This window comes from Calypte anna, chromosome 11 (genome assembly GCF_003957555.1).
Source record: "Calypte anna isolate BGI_N300 chromosome 11, bCalAnn1_v1.p, whole genome shotgun sequence".
Taxonomy (NCBI): Eukaryota; Metazoa; Chordata; class Aves; order Apodiformes; family Trochilidae; genus Calypte; species Calypte anna.
The window spans coordinates 9,558,213-9,564,755 of NC_044257.1; positions in this window are offsets into that span (position 1 = coordinate 9,558,213).

The window sequence follows — 6,543 nt, forward strand, 5'->3', positions numbered from 1 at the left end:
AATATTTAATCTTTAAACGTATTGAAATTTCCTTACCTAGCATCTCAAAAGAGCTTAGGAAATCCAGGTTTGATCAAAATATAAGCCATGTAAATTACACACTGGTTTTTGTTTTGTGGTTTTTTTTAACTGAAAAGCCTTCATACATTTAGAATGTATCACTCCTAAGTGAATGAACAAACCAAAAATGCATAACTAACACTGTCAGTGAAGCTACTGCAGTGGGTGCAAGAGGAGTTGCTCCTGGAGACAAAAAATATCATGTGCACATGCATCTAAAAAGGTGCTGCTTTACCTATTACACATATGCAATGGAAATTACTAGAAGCTGTAACCTTTTTGACAGCCCTTGCAAACCCCTTGAGATCACAAAACTTGAAGATTTGAACAGAAAAATCCAATAGCTGAACTCTCTACACAGACCAAAGTTTCAAAGAGAAAAGACGTTAAGCTGCCTAACATTTGGGTAAAAGTGACAAAAGTGGATGCTCAGGCTCAAAACCCTGATTACAGGAGTTGCTTTTGTCTGTGCTAAGGGAGAAGACAGACGTTCCTGCCACAAGCTCAGCGTGAGCCCGACAGGAGGTCGCTGCCTCTCACTGCCTCACCTGAAACGGTCATGAAAATGTAACAGGAGGACCAAGAAATGAGTGCAGATTATTAGCAGTCTTCCCAGTAACACCAGGTACCTACAAAAAATGTTCTTGTTTTTCTGTGCAGAATGTGGATCCTTTGGTTCCAACTCCAACATAATAAGTAGTCTTTGTTTGAACATCCGAAGTATCAAGGTCAGGAAAACAGCAAAGTATAACATCAAGCAACACATCTGAGGGGATAGCTCTGGAGCAGCTGGTTAGCTTCCATGATGAATGAGAATTACAGCCGTTTTCAAGAGACCAACAGAAGGCTGGCAGGGTCCTAATCAGCTATAACATCAGTAGTAAAGATCTAAGGAGACTCGAGCATTTCCAAAACTACAAACTTCTCTGGGCTTTAGTTTCAATAATTATAGCTGTGACAGCTGGACGGTGTGGGTACATGACTGGAATTGGTTGGAGTTTTTGACATATGGTGCTATTGGAATCCTGTCTGTCAGGAAAGGAGCATAAAATTACCCCCCAACAACTGGGGGCTGCAGTGCATGTCATCCTGTCTCAAAGTAAAGGAGCAAAGATAGCATTTTTGCAGGTTAACATTCAGCAAATGACAAAATGTCATTCGAGTAATGTCACAGCAGTACATCAGTGAAAAGCACTGCAGGGTCAGAGGGGCAATTTAAGTGAACTAGAGGAAGCACATTGGCATGCTTGGATTTTCTTCTGCATGTGAACACGTTCTGACTAAATTTCTAGCTTCTGTTATCCTCCTGAAATAACCATTTGGTGCTGATACTGCAAGAAGTAGCCTCACATGAGCTGAAAGAGACCCCAGATGTGCTGAACAGTAATTTCAGATAGGTACTTCTTTGTAAGTGTGTCTCTGATAAGGTCTTTTCCATCCTGCATATTTTAAGTCCATTTAAAAGTTGTTCACACCCAGAAAGAGGGTAAGCTCTGTTCTCCATATTAAATGGATACAGTTCTGTCAAAAAGCAGCATGCAGTATCCAGTGGTTAATTTTTTCCTTACAATTGAATGATTAAAGATAGACAAAAGAATTCCAAAAGAAACATTGTTTGATATAATAATGTATTATATATATATACATATATAAGTATAAAACTGTTTGTCAGCTAATCAATCACACTGCATAAGGCCTATTTCTGTTATTAGAATAGTTAAACAACTGAGACAGAACTTGTAATTCTATCTCTGTTTCAATCACGTCCTGAATTGAGGATGCTAAAATTAAACCTTTTCATTACCACTCCCCATTCCCTCTCATTCCTTCTGCTGCTGCCAAATCTGCCACTAAGGATATATATGCTTCCTAATACATAGAGAGAAATATGTTTGCTTGCCTTGTAATTGCCAGGCCAAAACTACAAACAATTTCCTTTTTTTTCTTTTAAGTGTTTCTCTTTTGAAATCTTCCTAAAGCCCAGAGCAGACCTTTTCAACATGCAGGAACTTGAACAAGCATGGCTGAAGGACAGCATGAATCAACAAGGAACTTCTGATGATGTGGAAACAGACAGAAAGTGAGAGGGGGAACAGGCTACCATGCAGACACATTGCTGAAAACATAGCAACAGATTAGGAAAGTTAAACTAAAGCTAGTGAGAGATGTTAAGAAAAAGATGAAGGATTTCCTTACGTTCAACAGCAACAAAAGGAAGGCTATAGAAAATGTGGGCCCATTGATCAAAGGAGGCAGAAGACCTAATGTCAAAGAAGTTAAGGTACTCTGCGGCTTTGACTCTGCTTTTACTTGAAAAAGCTACCCTCAGGCTTCCACCCCCTGGAACTCGTGTTGCAACATGGGAAAAGTTTATAAGATTATTTATTTCCTTATTTACATAAGATAAAAGTATCTTTTAAGATATTTTTTCACCAAAATGTGAACAAATTATTTTCAAACATCTTTTTTATAGGCAAGCTCTGAAGTTCTAGAATTTGGTTAGCCTGAACTACTATGGACTTCCTCACCAACTCCTTGTATTCTGGGATTGGCTTTTTTTTTTCCCCTTCTTGGTTTTTGTTTATGCTTCAGGGATATTTTCTGATGTTCATTATGTTTAAGAGGGAGAGAGACGATAAACCTTGTGATATGGTAACATTAAGGCCATTTCACAGAAAGCAGAGAAAGGGAAGGAGGGAAAGAGAAAGAGACCCAGTAATACGCAGGATAACACAGAAATACAGGGGTATATCTTTGTACGGTCTCTTGAGTGTTGAACAACAATGAAGTTTGGTTTCCAGTACATTTAGAACTCTGTTTTAACCAGGGTTCTCAAATGTGTTAAAAAATACCATATGGGGCTTAGTGTTTCTGATTAGAAATTCATTAGTGTGGGACAACTGGCTTTTCCAGAAGAAAGGCACTTCTAACAGGAGAAGGCTGCTATTATTTATATAAGCTGAGACATCCCATTTTACTGACTCATTTAGACTGATGCCAACTACGCAAAAAAACAAGGATTTCTTCATAAAGAAATTATGAAATTACTAGAGGCTTTGATCTAACATCACCCAAGTTTTCATCCACAGAGACTCAGAGCCCAAACATTAGTCACTGTAAATGTATACCACATAGCAGATCTCAAAATAGAGAAAAGGAGAGAGAAGCCCATTTGACCAAAATATGTGGAAACACGAGCTAAAGTCAAGTTTGACAGAAGTAGCTTCTGGTTTTTCTATTTTAGATACTTACATTAACTATTTTCTTATAGAAAGTGGATCACATAGAAAAGTAGCAAGACTCTAAACATCTCTCTAGGCTTCATTTCACCACTGTAAAAGATGTCTGTCCAAGGAGTTGTTTTCCAAAATCGCACACACACAACTGCATGCCCAAATAGATCCTACATGCATTTGTTTGCATTTGCAAACCTTTGCTCTGTGCTTCCAGATTTGGCATACAGTGTTTGTAGCTAAACAAAATCTCTCCTAAGGCCTGTATGACTACCCCCTACTTGAAGGGAAAAAAAAATATCATAGAACAAGTGCCCTCAAGTCACATCATTTCATTATTAAATATGTAATACATATAACACAAGTAAAAGAAAAGCATAGGAAGTGGATTTACAAGGTACTCAGCTTCATCCAGTTTACAGAAAGGCAATCACGACAGTGGCTGAAATTTGTTGTAACAAGTCACCAAATGGTTATAATAATGACCAAGACAAAAAGGATATATTCTTAGAGCAGCTTGCTCTAAAAGAGAGTACGTTGCAGTAGTTTGAAGAAGAAATGTGAAATATAGAGAGTACGTTGCAGTAGTTTGAAGAAGAAATGTGAAATATAAAGTGTCAAATAGAAGAAAATGCAATCAGTTCACTGGCCCTACACTGAAGAATTAAAGAAGGCAATAGCCTTGAGGAATGAAGGCACCTCTGATCTTTTGCACAGCATGGGCTGCCTGTGTTCCCCTTGTCAAACAGTAAATAATCAAAATCAATGGGAGGTATAAAAAAATCTAAAAAACTTAAAGGAAAAATAACTCAGGAACACCGAAGTCATTCCCATGTTATATAATTTTGATTATTAGCAAAACAGAAAAAGCAGAGACCTGGACTAAATTCTGTATTTCACTGATATCTATAAGGTTTTCTGTTATTTTCAGTTTATATTTTCACATCAGTATATACTTCTGATTGATCATTTCTGTAGAACTCATGTGCAGCCCCATGGGGGAACAAATCCAGCAATACCCAGGAAAGTTAGGCTTAGTAAAGGTATTCAGGACATCAGAATTGATACAAATACTGTGTGATCAAACAGTCATTTGACATTGAAGGCCAAAATTCTGTCACAAATCAAAATTATGGATAAATTTCTGGTGTAAAAAAAGAACGTAATGAGAGTATTTTCCTCTTCTGCCTACTCTACTACAAATAGTATTTGTATATAGTATAGCCCTTTTCAGTCCTGAAGACCTCACCCCACTTTCTGCCACACAAGGTTACAAGAAAAATTTGGAAGCAGGAAGCAACAGTCATGACTACCACAGACATCAGAAAATATGCTGAAGTGCCAGGTTTTTGAATAGGACAAAGACATAGGACATAGATGAGAGTAGAAGGAACACAGGTAGTGATCTCAGTCCAAGTTATGGGAATTATTTCATCACTTTGTTTCTCTCCATCTGGATTTGGGGTAAGAAAAAGTTAACCAAATTAATTGTTTGAAAGTAGAAACCAATACATTCATCTGAATAGCTCTTAATTCTCAACCCCATTTTGCAATGGTATAGTGCCTCTATGCCAATTTGATGGGCTGGCTCAGGGTACCACATACTGACATGAAATCCAGGAGTACCTCTGGGAATTCTGTTCCCTAAAGTCAGCAAAAGTATATAGTATCACAGAGATGATAACAGCTGTCAGTTTCTCAAGGGAAAGGTTCTGCTTATGTTGCTCTTGAAATAAATGATGGAACAGCATTAGAAACATCCTCACTGATAGATGCTGCCAGATCCCTTTATTGTCTAGAGCTAGAACTGCATCAGATACAGCACAGAGTACGGTTTGATTACGCATAGTGAGCCACTCATTGTCAGGCAGTCTTAAACAGAGAATAAGAGTAATGGAATGAAAAGAGAAAATGGTTAATCAAAGAGGTAAAAAATGCTTTATTTCAGTTGTGTGGATCCTCTACAGCTAGCTGACCCTCTCATACTGTTAAATCTTTCTGGAAGATGAGCCACTTGACTCAGTATGCATTGGTTGTCAGTATGTCATCTCCTAATGATCCCAGCATTACTGCAGCTGTCTCTAACTGAATTTGGTCATTCTGTTCAAGGGAATAAATTAGAAGGCAGTGTTCTTTAGTAAATCTTTAAAACAACTGGTCCTAATCCAGAACACCTAAATTAGGAAGCCACTTCTCCACTGTCTACCCAGGGAGTGCATGGTTCCTGACACAGGTATCTAGGAGGGAGTCTAAATATTTCTTGATACTCTCAAGGTGAAGGACCCTAACATACTAGAATACAGAATCAGTGCTAGGATCATGCTGCCACCTGGGAAAATATAGCTATGTCTTTGTGTTTAATGCTATCTACGTTTTTGACATCAGCTGAGCCCCTGGGTGATTTCAAAAAGGCTAATTATAATCATCTCTTCCTCTTACCAATAGTGCCACAGAAGGAGTAATGACCCCACTTGTTCAACATATCTGGCCTATGGCCTGTCTGAGAAACAGGGCATTCGGTGACCCAGGCAGCAAGCTTCCTGCAGCCCTGTGTGCTCCTCTGAACTTCTGACATGCAAATATTGAGCTTTCTTACCTGGTGCAATACGGGGCAGTTCATGGGCCATAAGCTCCATGTTGCTTCCAGGGACAGGCAAACACAATCATTTGGCTTCCCTCAATATGGGACCACAGTCTAGATTATATCCAGCCACACTGTAATTTGCAACATTTCTTTCAAAAAGGCCCAGACATTTACAGTAGGTGCAGGAACAAAAATAAAAATAATAATTAAAAATTTAAAGCAAAACCAAAAAACAAACAAACCACCACAATATAAAACAACCACTAATAAGCAAGCAAACAAAAAAACAGCAACCAAAACCACAGTGTCTCAAAGCACTAAAAAGCCTGTATTTCCAGTACTTTCAAAAGATAAGCATGAATAAGTTTTTATAATTGTCACATCACAGCCAGTATACTGACTTTCATTACTTTTCCCACGGTGTTTCAGAGGTTGTTAAAAATGCCAACACAGAAGTGAAGTGGGTGTTTCACCTCTTAGTAATGGCAGCATTTACTAGCCTGGAGATGTCTTCTTATATCCATATAATAAACTGGTTTGTCAGTAGATAATACAAAATTCCATCTGACACACTTGAAAACTAAGTGCCAGACTCAGAGTATATTTTCATTTCAGTAGACAAGGGTTTATACTTGGAGTTCCTATTAGCTCCAAACATCAAAGAGG